The 20142-nt window shown below is 32.8% G+C and overlaps 2 long non-coding RNA genes across 3 annotated transcripts in view; one reads left to right on the forward strand and one right to left on the reverse strand.

Moving 5' to 3' along the window:
• The window catches only part of LOC140608048 (uncharacterized), a 110224-nt gene that overhangs the window by 79607 nt on the left and 10475 nt on the right, over nucleotides 1–20142 (forward strand). The window lies entirely within an intron of this gene.
• Nucleotides 1–20142, reverse strand: part of LOC140608047 (uncharacterized) — a 144987-nt gene that overhangs the window by 54023 nt on the left and 70822 nt on the right. The gene's annotated exons all lie outside the window — the stretch shown is intronic.

Below are 20142 nucleotides of genomic sequence, written 5' to 3' on the forward strand. Positions count from 1 at the left end.
ATACTGTTTAATTGCAAGTAAATTTGGTCAATAATTAAAATAAAACATAAAGCGCAAATATATTAGCTATGTATGCATTCTGAAAATACAAGTATATTCCTAAAGAGAAATTAGGAATTGGTGGGGGGCAATTCATAAAAGAATAGCATTTCCAGGTCGCTACAGATTTGTTTGTTTGGGGTATGTCTGAGGTGGGTTGTGCTTTAAAAATTGCTTAAGGGTTCATTTTTACCTTCAAAAGGAATTAGAGGGTGGAAAATAAGAAATGTGATTTAAAAAAAAAATAAGATGAAATATCTCCTCCCTGGGCTATCCATTCTCTGCCCTCCAGGAAGTCTGCTCTGATAAATTAGAAATATGGTAGGGCTAATTTTTAATGTATTTACCATGAAATTCATTCTTTTATTTAGTTTTTAAAGGACATTTATTTCATTTCTAATTTTGAGCTACTATATAATATCAAAAATATGATAAAGGTATTTTATGTATGATGCAGCGATTTCTGTAGGATGCTGGCTATATCAAGTTGTACATGAGTATGGGCTTTAAACACCAAGCAATTTTTCTCCAAAGAAGCAAGTACTAATGAGTTTTTATCAATGATGTAAGAAAAATTCCACTCTTTTCACAAGATAGCCTACTCTGGATATTGTCACTTTTAAGAATGTCCATCTTATCATTTAAAAATGGTATTTATTCTTTGATTTTCATTTATCAGGGTTGAGAATCTTTTCATAAGTGTATTAATCATTTCAAACCTTCCTTTAATTTGAAATTTTTATCTTTATCTTTATCAATTTTAATTGAGTTTTAATAGCTATTAATATTAATATGCATATATGCTAGAAAATTAGGTAATACATCTTGTTTAAAAACTGATAGAAGGCCAGTGTGACAGAAACAAAGAGAGTGGAGAGACAAAGCTAAAAGAGAAAGACCTTTAAATGGTCTAAAAAAGCAATGCGATTTTTTATTATAAGATAAAATTGAGTCCGTGGAAGGATGCTAAGCATAGATGGAAAATTATAAGATTAAAATTTTACAAAGGTTATCTGGGTCACTCTATGAATAACAGATTAAAGGAATTGGGAAAGTATAAACAGTTACTCATCTATTGTAATGGTCTAGGAGACAGAAGTTGGTACCCTGGGCTAGCATTTTAGAGTGAATGATGAATAAGTATCAGGTGTATCTGAGGGATGATTAGAAATTAACTTACAAAGTTTATCTATTGTAGAGTAAATGTGAGGGAGAAGTAAGTGTTTGTTTACTTTTGACTTTCACAACTAGATTCAGGATATGGACTTCTCAAGTGTAGTGAACCCTGAGAAAATACATAAGATAAATGAAATTATGAAATTAAGAATTATCATATGATTTTATTCATATGTGGAATCTAGAGAACAAAACAAATACAGAAACAAGGAGTAGAATCAGAACTATAAATACAGAAAACAAACTGCCAGAGGGAACCAGGTGAGAAGACTGAGCAAAATAGGTGAAAAGGAGTTGGATGTACAGGCTTCCAGTTATGGAGTAAATAAGTCATGGGGGAAAAAGATACAGCATAGGGAATATAGTCAGTGATACTGTAATAGTGTTGTATGGTGACAGCTATACTTTTGATGAACACAGCATAACATATAGAGAAGTTGAATCACTATGTTGTACACCTGAAACTAATATTATGTCTTGATTAAATCCAACAAAGAAATTTTTTTAAAAAAAGAATTACCTGTTTCTTGACATTTTTCTGTAACACACTTTAAAATTATATGCCTAAAGTGTTATTTGGGGGAGGGGCATGAACTATTTTACTATCTTTAGTTTTTTTACATAGCTCTTTGTCACTTCAAGTTGTCTTCTTTATTATTACTTTCCATTTTATTTAGGTTTATGATTTTGTCTTTACTAGATTCATCATTATATAATATCAGAATTTCAACTTAAAAGTGACAGATCTCATATTGACCACAGTTATTCCCATTTTAAATTAGGTTAAGAAATATGGGGGCACATGGGTGGCTCAGTCAGTTACACATCTGCTTTTGGCTCAGGTCATGCATTATCTCAGGGTCTCGGGGATCCAGTCTCACATCAGGCTCCCTGCTCAGCGGACTCCCCTGCTTTTTCCTCTCTCTCTGCTTCTCCTTCACTCATGCACTCTCTCTCAAATAAATAATAAAATCTTCATTAAAAAATAAATGTGGAAATTCAAAGTTCCACTTCAATGACAATACATCATATTCCTGCTTATTACTAAGCTTCCTTTGAAACTAGTTCCTTATAAAAAAAACCAGCTGGTATATGAGTAATCAGTCTTAATTCACAATTTGTATTGTTAGAGAGAAAACAAAGCAACTGATATGAAAGTCAAAAGTCTAGAAACCTGTATGTTATTATACCTGAGAGAGAGGTTCTCATGTCCATAGTAATAAAACTTGGGGACCTTGTGTATAAGGTTGCCTTTGTCTCTAGCCTTTCACAAAAAACAGAGTTTTCAAAAGGACTATAGAATAGATTATATTATTTGGGGGTTATCTCAATTGTAGACACTATTTTTTAAAGTATACTACTAAGCTTCGCCACTATGCTTATTCTGTTTCAGACCTACTTTAGATTTCACAATAGCAAATATCATATGTAGAAGTCAAAGCTGGCCAGTTTCACCGAATATTTCCAGTTTTATTCTTTGTTGGGCTACCCCAGCTAAAAGCACATGACTACATTTTGACAAGTCCTGGGATTACAGTACAAAATTGATCTATTGAACAATATCTTGCTTTTGGGAAGGTCTGTTATCTTAGTAAACTGATGCCTCCCTTCAAATAGTCCATGATACTACCTACAGTCAATTTTGGCTCATTATTATACCATTATATATTTTCTCTTCTTGGGAAGAAAGATCTCTAGATAAATTTATGAAGAAAGAAAAGAAAAAATGAGAAGAAAAATTGGAAGTGAATTTGAATTTAAACATTTTAACTACTGAAGGTAAATTCTGGACTGTTTTCTTCCATCACTAAGTCTGTCGCTAAGTTTATTTCATGCTTTAGCAGAGTCCTAGAATAAGGGAAAGCCCTACATGCTACATGCTACTGTTTAGAGATATGAAGCATCACTGAAATTCTGAAATTCTAACAACCAGAGGTAGTAGTTCCAGCTAATATTTTGGTGCATTTTTTTCTAAAACATTCAAATGACTATATGTACATAAACTGTATCATACCATACTTTTTATTCTATCGCCTATATTTTAAAACCTCATATTTATATATTCACTTAAATATAATTTCCTCAGTTTCTTAGCAGTTGACAGCATTGGCATTTCATATGAAATTATTAAGTTTTATGATATTTAGATTTCTGAAATCCTGTATTATTTATTAAATAGTTATTATCAAATTTTCATGCATTAAACAGGCACTGTTGAATTTGGACCTCTATTTCCTCAAATAATTAGTCAATAATTAGCAAAATCCTAAAGTAGAAATAAATTGTATTCATTAATCTGAGTATTCCTGAATATGAAATCATAAATAAATAAACATTATTTATAAAATATTTAAGATAATTTCATCCTCTTTCTCTCTTCTGGTTGAAAACAAGTGTTCTGAAACAGTTGCAAATTTATTTTTGATTACTCAAGACATCCTTATTTTTAATACATTTGAGGATCCAATTGTGCAGACAAATGGATATTACCAGTTTCATAAAACTTTCTTTAATTTTTTTATTTAAAAATTTTATTTATTCATGAGAGACACAGAGAGGCAGTGATATAGGCAGAGGGAGAAGTAGGCTCCTTGTGGAGTCCCCATGTGGGATTCCATCCCAGGAACTCAGGATCACACCTGAGCTAAAGGCAGACACTCAACCACTGAGCCACCCACGTGCCCCCATAAAACTTTCTCATAAATGAACTACATATAGTTTAATTGATGAAGATTTTAATGAAAAGAAGAAAGGATGTGGCTTAATGGCATATAATTCAGCTCCCAAATGAAAAAATATCTGACTTGGACAATTAATGCCTCTTGTTCAAGTAAGATAACTACACTGATTTTCAGTATAATTTTATTGGATAATTTTAAGATATACTCCAATGTGTTCAGCCATTAAGTTCTATTACTGAGAAAATAATAAAAATCTAAATAATCTATGAACTAGAAAAGTTGTATTTTTTCTTTATTGAAAACAATGTCCTCATTCATATTCATTCTTCATTCATAAAAATAGAAAAAATACAATTTTTAGTAAGATGTTAGTATTTATTTCCATATGTGCTTTTTTAATGCTGGCTTCTTTTATATAACTAAAAACAACAAAAACCAAGAAAAAAAAGAATTCAAAATGAAAGGTTTTTTTTTTCAACTTTGTTACCAGTAAAAATATAATTTAATACAAAATTTGATAGATGTTCTTATTGGGCTAACATTGAGCATTAGAATTCAAAGATGATTTATAACATCTTCTAGATCTTTTGTATTTTGTCCTCATGTGGCAATTCTCTGGTTGTTTCAATGTTTAAATTTATTGCTACTGCCCGTATTTGTAAGTTAAGTCAATTAATGATTGATATGAAAGTTTATTCCAGATGCCTTTTCTCTGTAGTTTTGAAGTTATATAAATTTTCTAATAATTCCTAAAATAATTCCACTTTTGGTTATTTATTGTGTTTAAGAAGCTAACATTAGCCTTGCTGATTATTGGTTCTGAAATTTTTATAGATCCAGATTCAAAACCCAACCACTAAATATAATTTTGTTAAGAATGTGCATCCATGCACAATTATCAGGTTATATTAACTTACAAATGCAAACCTCAAAATTGGTAAAGGCATAATATCAACATCCAAATTACTTGGACCTTTTAGCTTCTAGGACATTTACTAGTTCTACTTTCCTGCAAAAATCACATTAAAAGAGCCCACTCTGGTTCATCTTGGTGTTTCTAAAAAATCCAGTTAGATTGCCATGTGATGTCCTAGATTCAAATATGGTAAATAATGAAGAAATTAATGAAAATCTCAGATTTTCTGTCAGCAGGTTTTTAGGCTGATAGTCAGTTCTTGAGCCAAAGAGATCATAGTAACAATGCTGGCCCAATAATGTCATGGAAATAGTTCTTTAATGTGGAGAGGATATATACAGCATTTAAGTATAAATATAGAAATGCATATTGATTTTACATTGTAAACATCTACAAAATATAACATATCTTGCAGTCCTTCCAAATTGTTAAATAAAATTATTTATATCATTGTTAAAATATACTTCAAAATAGAATTTTGGACTCTTACAGTTCTTTCAATTAAAAGGAAACCAGGGGGTCCCTGGGGGGCTCAGCGGTTTGGCGCCTGCCTTTGGCCCAGGGGCGATCCTGGAGTCCCGGGATCGAGTCCCACGTCAGGCTCCCAGCATGGAGCCTGCTTCTCCCTCCTCCTGTGTATCTGCCTCTCTCTCTCTCTATGTCTATCATAAATAAATAAATCTTTAAAAAATATTTTAAAAAAAGGAAACCAAATGTATTTAGTAAAAATAGGAAATATACAGTCATAATAAATATGTGGTACTAATTACTGGAATCAATTTATACATAATGTGGAGTTCAATTTTTAAAAATATATATGCAATGGACAGGTTTCCTAAGTTATTTATTTGAAATATTTTGGGAATTAACTGTATTGACTTACTGCCATTGATCAAAAAGTGCTAAATAAAGAACACTCAATATGACCATGCTTTGCATTTAAGGCACCCTCCTCCCCTGCTAGGAGTGCTGCCCTTGGTGACACTAAACTTGAATTACTATATTTTATCACTATCTATGATATTTTTAGAGTGCCTTGGAAGTGAGGTATAACTTTTTGAAAGGAGAGAAAATAAATACATTATGCCAGGATGGATGAGATGACATTTTCCACAAGCAGAGTATTTGAGTAGACTGTTATACAGAAATAAATGTATGTTAGTATGGCATTTTAAGATACCAGACAACAGTTTAACAACTTAAACAGAAATATGACTGAGAAAAGTCACAGAAGGCTTCAGTGAGATCTTTCTGAACATTATCACTCTTTCCTTCAAATAGATTTTCAATTAGAAAATAAAGATAAGTCACATTTTAATTTTAGTAATTTTGTAAGAATATGATGAATTGCACAATTAGGACTCTCTCTAGGCAGCAAAAGTCATATGAACAAAATCTGCATTAGAATAGTTTGCTTATATGTTTAATATGTTAATAAAAGGTGGGAAAAATCCCACAATTATATTGGATTTTCCAAAAATGTAAAATATTGTGATTCTAGTATATTTAGAAGCTAAAAGTACAAAAGAAAAACTACAAAAAGAACTGTTAAAGAAAAAAAAAAGCCTAACTATCATTAAGCTTTGGATCTAGAAATCAGCATTAAACAAAATAAACTAATTGTTGGAACATTCACTATATTTTAAATAATAAGTTGCAATCAAGTAATAGCAAAAATAATTATAAAAGAGCCATACACTCAAAATAGAAATATAAAAAGCCTAGAGGAGACTTGGATCTCTACTCTCTTCTAGAAGTCACACATCCCTTCTGGCCTTGAGTAGTTAAATAAGTTTAACTGTTAGTTGGCAAGAAATTATAACTACAACCACATGTTGTAAACAAAATACTAATACCCTAAATATGTCCATGTCATAATCTTTGCAGTCTATACATTTATTACATTACCTGGCAAAAGGGACTGTTCTAGGCTGAAATTCTATTTCCTTCATAATTGATATGTTGAAACTCTAACCCCAGCCCTTCAAAATGTGACCATACATGAAAATAGAGCCTTTTAAGAGGTGGTTAAGTTAAAATGAGAATATTAGGGTGGGCGCTGATACAATTTGATTGGTGTCCTTAAAAGAAGAAGAAAATTGGACACACAGAGAGACACCAAGGATGCACATACATAGGAAAGGCCATGTGAGGACACAAAGATAAGGTGGCCATATGCAAGCCAAGCAGGCCTCAACAGAAATCAGCTTGCTAATATCTTCATCTTGAATTTCTAGCCTCCTTATAACTGGGAGAAAATGAATTTTATTTTTCAAGCCATCCAGTTTGTGGTATTTTGTTATGGCAGCCCGAGCAGACTAATAGAAGGACTTTGCATTTAGATTAAATTAAAGATCTTGAGACAGGAAGATTATCCTCGATTATCTGGGTAGTCCCATTTAATCATAAAAGTTCTTATAAAAAGAAAAGAAGGAGGGACAGAATCAGAAAGACGTGATGACGGAAGCAGGGACTGCAAAGAAGTATTTTCAGATTAGGGAATAAACTTTTTAATTAAAACTAATAAATGCTCATGCACTCCTTATAGTGTCTTGCATTTTCCCATGAGGAAGGCACCAGATAATATACTCAATATTCATAAGCAGTTATAGCATATTATTCATGAGTTTACAGAGCTTCTTAAAAGTTATTTAAATGTATTATCAATATATTTTGTCATCTTTTTAACATTTATAATAACGTGCTGAAATCAATAGTGGTTTTAAAAAGTTGCAGTAAGAGGTCATGGTCATCATTTCTAGAAAAAGGGACAGTTAAAAGGTATAAGTTCAACTTCTTGCTTTATTTTTTTAAGATTTTATTTATTTCAGAGAGAGAGAGAGCATGAAGAGTGGGGGAGCAGAGGGAGAGGGAGAAGCAGACTCGCTGCTGAGCGGGGGGCCTACAAGGGGCTCAATCCCAGGACCCCCCAGATCATGACCTGAGCTAAAGACAGATGCTTAACTGACTGAACCACCCAGGTGTCCCTTGACTTCTTACTTCTTAAAATCTGCCAGCTTGGAGAGAGTCCCAAACATTGAAAAGAATTTGAACAAACTTTTAAATATTCCTGACACTGGAGAAGAATGCTTTAACTTACTTTTTAGCTCTGTGTCTGGTACATGATAGGTTTTTAAATAGTAAGTGGTCTAATTGATTATTTTGCTTGAAAATATTAATGTCGAATACAACCTACTTTTCATTGCTGAAGGTCAATATTTTCATAGAAAAGAAATTTACATAGTAACATTTTCTTAGGCTTATTTGCTGGGACAAAAATAAACTAAAAATCTCTGAATATTCTATGTCTCTTGCCAGTTAAATATTTCATTTAAAAATAATATGAAGTCAGCAATTGCACTACTGGGTATTTACCCTAAATATACTGATTTAGTGAACATCGGGACACCTGCATCCCAATGTTCACAGCAGCAATGTCCACAATAGCCAAACTGTGGAAGGAGCCATGATGTCCTTCAACAGATGAATGGATAAAGATGTGATGTGGAATATTACTTAGCCATCAGAAAGGACAAATACCCATAATTTGCTTCGACGTGGATGGAACTGGAGGGTATTATGCTAAGTGAAATAAATTAATCAGAGAAGGACAATCATAATATGGTTTCACTCACACGTGAAATATAGTAGCGAAAAGGATTATAAGGGAAAAGAGGGGAACTGAGTGGGAAAAATTAGAGAGGGAGACAAACCATGAAAGACACCTAACTGGGAAACAAAGGGCTGTGGAAGATGGGTGGGGGGAATGGGGTAACTGGGTGACAGGCACTGAGGAGGGCACTTGATGGGATGAGCACTGGGTATTATACTATATGTTGGCAAATTGAATTTAAATTTAAAAATGTAAAAAATTAAAAATATGAAATTACTCAATTAAATAGATTTTTACTGGATTATCTCTACCATAGTCCACTGTCTGTGTTAAAAGTGGGAGACAGCAATAATAAAATAGTCAAGAGGTTAACATGGGGAGATAAACAAAATGAAAATACATTACAATAATAAAGCTTCAATTATTTTTATAGCTTATATACATAGAAACAGAGAAGGGAAGCAGCTTTCATTCTAGGCTAGAGAAAAAAAATTTTTTGTTAAAAGAACATGAGTTTTTCAGTGTGTCTTCATTTAATGTCTGAACAGACCATACAACTAGAGTAGAAGACCTCCACTGATCAATACTACAAAATAAGAGAGAATCCAATTAAAATTATGAGTCTACTGATTTTAAGGATATAAATATATGCTGGGGGAATTCATGTGAAACCTCAAATGAAATGTTTTGTAGTTATAATTGTATTCTGAATGAAATAAGAGTAAGCAATATACATATTTATGGCAAAAGGAAATATCAAAAATATCTAAGGTGAAGTTTGTATTTCCCTTGAAAGGCCTCATTGGACTATAAGCCCCAAGCTGATGGTGTCTTCAGTCCATTATTCAGGAATCAATAACTAACTATGATTTCAATTATTTTAATTTACTAAGACTTGTTTCATAGTTTATAGCCTGGTCTCTCCTGGTAAATAAATTACGTGTATTTGAAAACCATGCATCTGTACAGTAATGTAATTTGTTCTACAAATACATATGAGGTCTAGAAGATTGAAAATTTTCAGATCTTCTGGGCATTTATTTTTTAAAATGCCTTCTACCAATTGTTGTATAATGTATAATATTGATAATCCAGGTTAGTGTAATAACTTTTATTATTAATATTCCATTAATAATTTTGATAAAAGTTAAAATAACTAAGTAGAGTGGTAGGGAAAGATAAATGCACTGGTTTCTTGTTTATTCCATAGTGGAAATTGACATTATTAACAAGTTGGAAGCCCTACCGTGTTCAGTTTTACCAATTTCTTCTTAAGCACTGTCTTGACAATTGTCAGCATAGACTGATTTTCCAGCTTTTGTACCTCATATAGGGGTGTCTGGGTGGCTCAGTTGGTTAAACATCTGACTCTTTGCTTCAGCTCAGTTCATGATCTCAGGGTCCTGAGATCAATCTCTGCTTGTCCTTCTCACTCTGCTTCTCCCCCTGCTCACTCCATTTCTCTCTCTCAAATAAATGAAAAGAATCTTTAAACAAAAAAAAAGATAGAGTCTGTTTTTTTAGTCTATCTCTTTTTCCTTTTGTTCATTTGTTTTCTTAAATTCCACATTTGTAAATCATATGGTATTCATTGTTCTCTCACTGGCTTATTTCTCTAAGCATTATATTCTCTAGCTTCATCCTTGTTGAAAAGGGTAGTATTTCTTTCTTTTTTTTTGTATTTCAGTGTGTGTGTGTGTGTGTGTGTGTGTGTGTGTATACCAAATCTTCCTTAGTCATTCATCTATCGATGGACATGTGAACTACTTCTGTATCTTGGCTATTGTAAATAATGCTGCAAAAAATACAGAAATGCATATATCCATTCGAATTAGGGTCTTTGTTTTTATTTGTGTGTGTGTGTGTGTGTGTGTTTTGGGGAGTAAATATCCAGTAGTGTGATTACTGGATCATATAGTAATTCTATTAATTTTTTAAGGAATTTTCATATTGCCTTGCAGAGTGGCTGTACCAGTTTGAATGCCTACCAACAGTGCATGAGACTTCCTTTTAATCCACATCTTCACCAACACTTGATGTTTCTTATGTTTTTTATTTTAGCCATTCTGACAGGTGTGAGGTGATATCTCACTGTGGTTTTAATTTGCATTTTCCTGATGATTAGTGATATTGAGCATCTTTTTCATGTGTCTGTTGGCTATTTGCTTGTCTTCTTTGGAAAAAATATCTATTCATGTCTTCTGCTGTTTTTAACTGGATTTTGTGTGCATGTGTGTTGAGTTGTATAAATTCTTTACATATTTTGGCAAGTAACCCTTTATCAGCTATGTCATTTATAAATATCTTCTCCCATTCCATAGTTTGTCTTTTAGTTTTGTTGATTATTTCCTTTGCTGTAGAAGCCTCTTATTTTCATGTAGTCCCAATAGTATATTTTTGTTTCTGTTTCTCTTGCTTCAGGAGACATATCTAGAGGGATACTGTGAGAGTCAATATCAGAATATTACTGCCTGTGCACTCTTCTAGGTATTTTATGGTTTGGGGATTCACATTTAGGTCCTTAATCCATTTTGAGTTCATTTTTGTGTGTCATGTAAGGGAGTGTCACAGTTTCATTCTTTTATACGTTGTTATATGATTTTTTTTTGTTGTCTATTATATGGCCTATTCTGGAGAATGTTCCATGTGCAGTTGAAAAAGAATGTGTATTCTGCTGTTTTTGGATGGAATGTTCTGAACATACTTGCTAAGTCCATCTGGTTTTGTGTCATTCAAAGACATTGTTTCCTTGTTAATTTTGCTTAGATGACCTATTGATGTCAGTGAAGTGTTAAAATCCCCTACTATTGCCATATTGTTATTGATTAGTTCATCTTTGTTAGTAGCTGTTTATGCCTTTGAATGCTACCATATTGGGTTCATAGACATTTACAGTTGTTATATTTTCTTGTTGGTTTGTCCCTTTATTATTATATATTCTCCTTTGTCGCTTGTTACAGTCTTTGTTTAAAAGACTATTTTGTCTGATATATTTATTGCTATTCTGGCTTTCTTTGCACATCTATTTGCATAATAAAAGCTTTTCCATCCCCTCACTTTCAATCTGCATGTTTTTTTAGGTCTGAAATGGGTCTCTTATAGGCAATATATAGATAGGTCTTGTGTTTTTTTGTTTTGTTTGTTTAAATCCATTCTGTCATCCTATGTCTTTTGATTGGAGAATGTAATCCATTTACATTCCAAGTAATTATTGATAAGCATGTATCTATTTTGTTACTCATTTTTTTTTTTGCTGTTTTTGTGTTCTTTTTTCCTTTCTATCCCTGCTCTCTCCTCTCATGATAAATTAGCTTTCTTTACTGATATCCTTGAATTTCTTTCTTTTTATTTTTTGCATATCACTGGTTTTGGATTTGTGGTTACCATTAGGTTTGTATATAACATCTGTATATAACAGCCTATTTCAACTTGCTGGTGATTTAAGTTTGAACCTATTCTTTACTCCTTTTCACATTTTAGGTTTATGGTACCACAATTTACATTTTTTTTTTTATCTTGTGAGTTTTAGACTGATTTTTACAGGTATACTTATTGTTACTGCTTTTGTGCTTCCCACTTTTCCTACTTTTTTTTTTTTTTTTTACTTATGGTCTTTCCTTTCCACTCAGAGTCCCTTTTTAATATTTCTTTTAGGGCTAGTTTAGTGGTCATGAACTCCTTTAAACTTTGTCTGTAACACTCTTTATCTTTTCCTTCTATTCTGCATGATAGCCTTGCCGGATGGAGTATTCTTACCTGCAATTTTTTTTCCTTTCAGCATTTTGAATATATCATGACTACCTTCAGTCCTGCAGAGTTTCTTATATATTTATATATATATTTTAATTTAATTTAATTTTTTATTGGAGTTCAATTTGCCAACATATAGCATAACACCCAGTGCTCATCCCATCAAGTGCCCCCCTCACTGCCTGTCACCCAGTCACCCCAACCCCCCACCACCTCCCTTTCTACAACCCCTTGTTCGTTTCCCAGAGTTTGGAGTCTCTCATGTTCTGTTTCCCTTTCTGATATCTCCCACTCATTTTTTCTCCTTTTCCCTTTATTCCCTTTCACTATTTTTTATATTCCCCAAATGAATGAGACCATATAATGTTTGTCCTTCTCCGACTGACTTACTTCACTCAGCATAATACCCTCCAGTTCCATCCACGAAAAAGCAAATGGTGGGTATTTGTCATTTCTAATAGCTGAGTAATATTCCATTGTATACATAAACCACATCTTCTTTATCCACTCATCTTTTGATGGACACCGAGGCTCCTTCCACAGTTTGGCTATCGTGGCCATTGCTGCTATAAACATCGGGGTGCAGGTGTCCCAGCGTTTCATTGCATCTGTATCTTTGGGGTAAATCCCCACAGTGCAATTGCTGGGTCGTAGGGCAAATCTATTTTTAACTCTTTGAGGAACCTCCACACAGTTTTCCAGAGTGGCTGCACCAGTTCACATTCCCACCAACAGTGCAAGAGGGTTCCCCTTTCTCCACATCCTCTCCAAATTTTGTTGTTTTCTGCCTTGTTAATTTTCCCCATTCCCACTGGTGTGAGGTGGTATCTCAGTGTGGTTTTGATTTGTATTTCCCCGATGGCAAGTGATGCGGAGCATTTTCTCATGTGCTTGTTGACCATGTCTATGTCTTCCTCTGTGATATTTCTGTTCATGTCTTTTGTCCATTTCATGATTGGATTGTTTATTTCCTGCAAAGTTTCTTCTGAAAAATCTGCTGATACAATTACCGGGTTTCCTTTGTATGTAACTATCATTTTCTTTGCCTCTTTTCTCTCTTTATCACTACTTTTTGCCATTTTATTTACCATGCTTCTTGGTGTGGACCTTCTTGAATTGATTTCGTTAGGGGAATTCTGTGCCTCCTCGATCTGATTTTCTGTTTTTTTACCTAGATTCAGGAAGTTTTCAGGTTTCTTCAAATAAATTCTCTGCCCTGCCTTTATCTCCCTTCTTCTTCTGGAATTGCTATATTACAAATGTTATTTCACTTGATGGAGTCACTGAGTTCCCTAAGTCTATTCTCATTATGCATATTTTTTACCCCTTTCACCTGCTCAGCTTGATTACTTTATTTTTTTTAAAGATTATATTTATTTATTCATGAGAGACACAGAGACTGAGAGAGAGGCAGAGACACAGGCAGAGGGAAAAGTGGGCTCCATGCAGGGAGTCAGACGTGGGACTTGATCCTGAGACTCCAGGATCATGCCCTGGGCTGAAGGCAGTGCTAAACCGCTAAGCCACCCGGGCAGCCCGCTTGATTACTTTCCACTAATCTGTCCTCAGGGTCTCTCACTTATTCTTCTGACACCTCTAGCCTATTTATTATGTCTAGTATACCTTTAATTTCAATTATTGTGTTCTTCAACTTTGATTTTTTTTTTTTATCTTTTTGTTAAGGGTCTCACTGATGTCCTCTACTCTTTTCCAAGTCGAATATCTTTATGATCTTAAATTCTCTATCAGGCATATTACTTATCTCTGTTTTGCTTAGGTCTCTTGCTGTGGTTTTGTCCTGTTCTTTTCATTTCATTCCTCTGTCTCATTTTTTTTTTTTTTTAACCTTGTGTCTGTTTCTCTATGTTAGGCGAGTTAGCTATGTTTCCTGCTCTTGAATATACTGAGTGGGGCAGAGTTTTAACAAGGTGTATGCTGATCCTCTTTCAGAGAGAACATGTCTTCCAATGCTGAGACTGGGCTGCCCAGGGGCCAATCCATAATGCACATGGGGGTGAGGCTCATAGTGCCCTCATGTTTAGTGTGCTGATCCTCTTCCACCAAAAACATGCAACCCCCACCAAGACTAGGGACAGCTCCAGGCTCACACTGGGCATGTGAGTGTGAACTGGGCATGCAATGCCCACAAACTTTGTGCTCTGGTCCTCTTCCAAAGGGACATGCTGCTGCCAAATATATTACATATATTAATTTTATATAATATGTGGAAATTTAAAAATGAAAACAGTAAAAATGAAAGAAAGTCTAGAAATTATATGAAGGTTTAGCAAAAATTAAAAAGACTGGAATTAACCAGTATTAGAGCAAACCTATAGAATTTGGCATGTTCATACAACATTGATAATAGTGAGAATTCAAATTACTTAGTAAGGCACTTGAATGTTTATAAACAAATTAACATATTTTGGAGCTCTATCTGTAAGTACGTATGCACAAAGATAAAATCCTACTTCCCTATGGTCCACTCAGTTTTTAGAACATGTCATTTTATGTAAAAACAAGTAATTTTTTCAGTTTTTCAGGAACTACACATCCTTTAACATATTATCAATTTTTAAAAAGAAATAGTTATGAATCAGCTTTGTTCATCCTCCCTGACTTAAGATCAAATGACTTATTATATTCACTTATTTTCACCTTTTATTGTGGCTATTAACTCTTTCATTGATGGTATCATCATTCCATCTCATTACTTTTGTTTTCAATACATTACAGAAACTCAACATTAAGAGTGCCATTATTCTACCATTTTAACAGAATTATCTCACATATTTTGAACTATATCTATTATTACTATCTTGATATTCCTGTAGATGTGTTTTTTCTCTTCTACTAATATTTTTAAAAATAAAACTGTTTCTTTTCTCTAAAATATATTATCTTTACATATATTAATTTGTAATGTAACCAGGAGAATATCATTTTCTGTAATTCAACTTTTTACCATCAAATTTTACTCCTGGTTAAATACAATTTTTTCAGAACTCTATGAAAAAAAATCAAGTCTCTGATAATAAGAAGGAAGGTCTTATGTGAGTTTTAGCCTACCAAATAAGTAGTATCCTTTTTCATTTTTTTTCCTTCAGATCAAATACTAGGGGTGAGCTCCACGTTAAGAGATGTATCTTAATTCTGGGAAAAGTTTTTTCATATACATATTGACTCAGTATGCTTTTTTCAAGAATCTTAATTGAATAATCTATCACAAATAGACCTTGTGTTCTGAGATGATGCCTATGCAGGGTTTTTTTTATAGTACAATTTTATTTTAAAATTCTACTGAGGCATATTCTGCATATCACATAATTCACACTTTTCAAGTGCACAGTTCAGTTATTGTTTTTAGTAAATTTGCCAAGTTGTGTAACCACAATTATAAATAATAATTTGAATATTTTCATCATTCCATTATGACCTCTTCACAGAAGTGCTGTTAGGTAAATTTATGTTTAATTAAAAAAAACCCAAAACACTATCAAACTGATTTCCAAAGCCCCATTATAAAATTCCACCTACAATGTTAAGAAAGTTATCATTTTTCCATATCTTCAGTATAATTTGTTACTATCTGTTTCCTTTATTGTAATCATTCTAGTATGTAACACTTTATTATAGTCATTCTATAATATAGAATTACTACATTCTACACTATAGTGTTTCTGAAATTAAGAAAAATAAAGAAAAGATTGTGACAATGTGTTACTAATAGAAATTATCTAAAGTATATCTAAAGTTAAATTAAGATCACAATAAAAATATGCAGATATCAATAGATCTTGTTTTATAGCAATGTATTATTTTGGGGGGAATTGGGAGGAATAGTAGTTCATTAGTAATTTCATATAGAAAATTAAACCATGTTGCCTTACAAAACAGACTATTGAAATTGTTTCTTGAACTTTTGTTCAAAAAATTAAGATTACCTGTATTTCATGATAAAGGCAGCACCATTTTAAATTTGCAAATCAATTATAGAAACAAATTTCAATATTTATTTTTTCTATTTTGATTAGATGAATATATGTAAACATGAAATTATTTTAGTACACAACAACATCTTTGAGAGATGTCAAAGTGAATGTTTGAACTATTTACTGCTATCAAACTTACAATTTCTCTTTCAACATAATAAAGCAATTTTCAAAATATATTGATATTCTTAGTGGAACAAGTTAAATCTTATCTCAAAAGAGCCAATGGACACTTGAAGCAGCAGTCCTGATTTTCATTTTAAAATTATATTAAACTAGATAATTCTGCATTATCATAATTTTGCTTTAGTTTGATCATATGTTAGTGATTGGTTCTTTGTTACTGGAATTACACAACCTTACTCTGATCTTAATACTAACCCCATTTCTATACAAGTAGCAGAGAACAGCTAAATGTTAAATTCATCAAGATAGACATAGAACACTAATGGGAAGGATGTTTCTTGTCAGTGAATTTTGAAGGGCATAATCACTACTAAATAACTCAAAGACAAACTGATTCTATTTCCAAGAGAATTTATTTCCAACTTGAAGAACAAAATACAATTATTGAACCATAACTTGAAATATATTCTAATCGGCTCCTCCATGTTTGGACCACAATATTCAAAGGACTATTTTTAGCACTAACTTAAGAAGCTGGCTCTGAAGGTAAAGGTTAAACAAAACCCCTTAGGAATGTATGATCTATAACACTGTATGTTTTTTAAATACACATAACTCTGGGAAACGAACTTGGGGTGGTGGAAGGGGAGGAGGGCGGGGGGTGGGAGTGAATGGGTGACGGGCACTGGGGGTTATTCTGTATGTTAGTAAATTGAACACCAATAAAAAATAAATTAAAATAAAAAAATAAATAAATACACATAGGGACTCTACAAACCTATTAGGTTGCCTTCTGTTTCTCTTAGAAAAGAATCAGGAGAAGAGCTTAAACTCTGGTCACTGATGTTAAGTACTCTTGTACTGAGGTTGAGAGTGATAATGAGAAAAGCCTAAAAGTTTTTTGTAAGTTCATTATAAGTATACAGCCTGAGTTTCAAGCCTGGCTCTGCCATTTACTAGATGTGTAATTTGGGAGAGAGATGTAATACTCTATGTTTCAATTCCCTCATTCGTGAAAATGTAGATTTAAAATATTTATCTCATAAGATTCATGAGGATTTAATGAAATAATACATAAACAATATTTAGAAGAGTGAGTGACATGTAATAGCATTATATATGATACCTTTGTTAGGCCATGAAACATGTAGCAGGGCTTGTAGATGTAGGCTATTATTAATAAGTACACAATACTGGTGATGATATAAAGATAGGTGAAAATTCTTTCCAACCAAATTTCATTCAGTTTCAACTGAATTGGTTAAACTAGTAAGAGTCCATTTTAGTTTTAATTTCCCTGTTTGCTATCTTTCCATTATCTCATCTATCATTATACATCTCATCTCTAAGCCAAAAAATACCTCTTCTCATCCCATTCTATCATGGCTTTAGGAAAATCACTGCATACTGGTCTCCAGGGCTTGACAGTTCCTCTCTTTTGTTCTAGGTAGACTCTATTTCTACAGAAGTTTTGGATCCTCTCCCAGGTTTCTGATCCATGATATGCCACCATAGATACAGAGTTTGAGGTTTCTTTCTGAATCAGCTTGAAGGATTTGCTGCCTATATGGCACATGGTTTTTACAGTATTTGCCTCATACTGGGTGGACCTCTCCCATCCCTTTACTCTAAAATCAAACAGGATTATCTTAATAATTCAGGCTTGTATTCTGGGCATTACTTTCTAGGGAAGCATGGATCCTACCCAGTTTATATAAAAAATGGAGTCTACTGCTAGCTGTCTACTACCAGTACTCATTTGAACTCACAAATTTAGCCACAAAATTTTGTATTTGGATTTCATTCCTGTCACCTTATGTAAGGGTGGACACACTGTCTTCTCTGCCATTTGCTATTATAATTAGCAGCCAGGTTCACCAGCAGATGGAAAACTTAGTGATTAATCCTGTTTAGACATGCTAAGTGGGGCACTGTATTAGTTTTTTGTTTTGTTTTTAAAGACTTTTTTAAAGAGTAGTTTTAGAGTCACAGCAAAATTGAGAGGAAGGTACAGAAATTTCCCACATATTCTCTGCCTCATTATCAACATCTCTCACCACAGTGGTGCACTCATTACAACTGATGAACACCTGCCTCCTCCCACAGTCCATCGTTAAAGAATATCAGGAAAACATGAAATAAGATTGCATTATTACAGCTATCCATGCACATATTTTTCAGCCCTCCATGAGATTCTTTAAAAAAGAACCATTTGTAAAACCGAATTTTTACTTAAAATAGTGTCCACATTATTTTGAAAAACTCTAGTGCTATATTGTCCATTAATAGGCTCCTTCTCCTGGTGTGAAACCTAAAATCAAGAGCAGAGACAATCTTGTTCAGCCTTGCACAAATATCTACTCTCTTCAAGTTTCATGAATGGTATTTTCAATACCAATCCCAAATTATTAACATAATTACTAAGTAATTATAAATTATTTATAATGGCTTTCATATTATGGAAATGCCTAATAATTTGCAAGCCTAGATGGTGAAGAGAAGTAAATTAAATTATCTTAAAGTTAATAGTTCAAATCAGTAAGAGTGCCTAAAATAAACCCAGATTTCTGACTCTTAAGTTTTATGTCTATAAATTGGATGGTGTATCTTTGGGTGTCATTTTTCTCAAATCATCACCACGATTTTATGGAGATGTAAAACTGTGACTATATACATTTTCTATAATCAAAATGGCATTCTCTATCAAAATGGCATCTCAAGTTTTTTTAGAATGTTCCAAGTTATGAAACAACATTGACTACATTTGGTGGGTAAAATGTAAATTTATTTCTCAGGATTATATTGGGGGCTTCCATTCTCTCTGTTGGTTCCTGACATATATCTGTGGATTTTAATCATATTTAAGTATACACTATTTTCTCTATTTAACTATGAGTCTTTAATATATTTCCCATATTTTACTTATTGGATTGGGAGATGAAGAAAGCAGAGAAGAGGAGGAGATAAAGGAAAAGGGATTTTTAGAATTGTTGAATAAATATGTATTTATATTTTTCTTAAGTAACATTAGGAACATACTAAAACTTAATTTTAAAATATTTATCAGGATTTGATTTATAAAGCCAATACAATAGGCAACATATGAAATTTATACTATGAGAAAAAAATCTTTTTTTTTCTATATTAATACAGCCCTGGGCATCTTTGGGCACCATGCACATTAAATTCATTTCTGAACACTGGGAGTCAAGAGGATGAAAGGAGTATAAATATCATAAGAATGTGATTATCTCTTACAAGAATAAAGCAAAGCCTGGCATTTATGGGTACAAAACGAAAAATATGTGGAGCTAGGATGAAGGCAGCCCAGAATAATGGAATAACAAATGCAATTTCACTAAAAAGACAAAGGTTGAATTCCAGATTTGCTTATTATATAATAAAGGCTTATAAAGTGATTATTTAGGCAAATCTGAGCTTTAAACGTGTTCTTGAAAAGTAGAAAACTGATTTCTAAATTTCTTGAGTATTAAATGTTAATCATAAGCAGATATTTTGATGACTATTGAGTATATATAATTTGAGTGAAAGTATTTTATAGTAACTTTATATATACCATCTCATCGAGATATTAAAATTATTCTAGAAAATGTGAATGCTACTAATGATAACATGGAGGTTCTGAGGACTTTCATAGGAATATTTAGCTAGCAAACCCTAGATCTGGAATTTATGCCAAAACTGACCACCTCCAGATTAAGACACACTTAGAGGATAATAATCTTTTTCAACATAAAATTTATAAATTAGGGGTACTGAGTGGCTCAGTTAAATGTGGTCTTCAGCTCAGGTCACAATCCCAGGGTCCTGGAATCAAGTCTCTGTCTG

The sequence above is a fragment of the Canis lupus genome, chromosome 17, assembly GCF_048164855.1.
Source record: "Canis lupus baileyi chromosome 17, mCanLup2.hap1, whole genome shotgun sequence".
In the NCBI taxonomy this organism is placed as follows: Eukaryota; Metazoa; Chordata; class Mammalia; order Carnivora; family Canidae; genus Canis; species Canis lupus.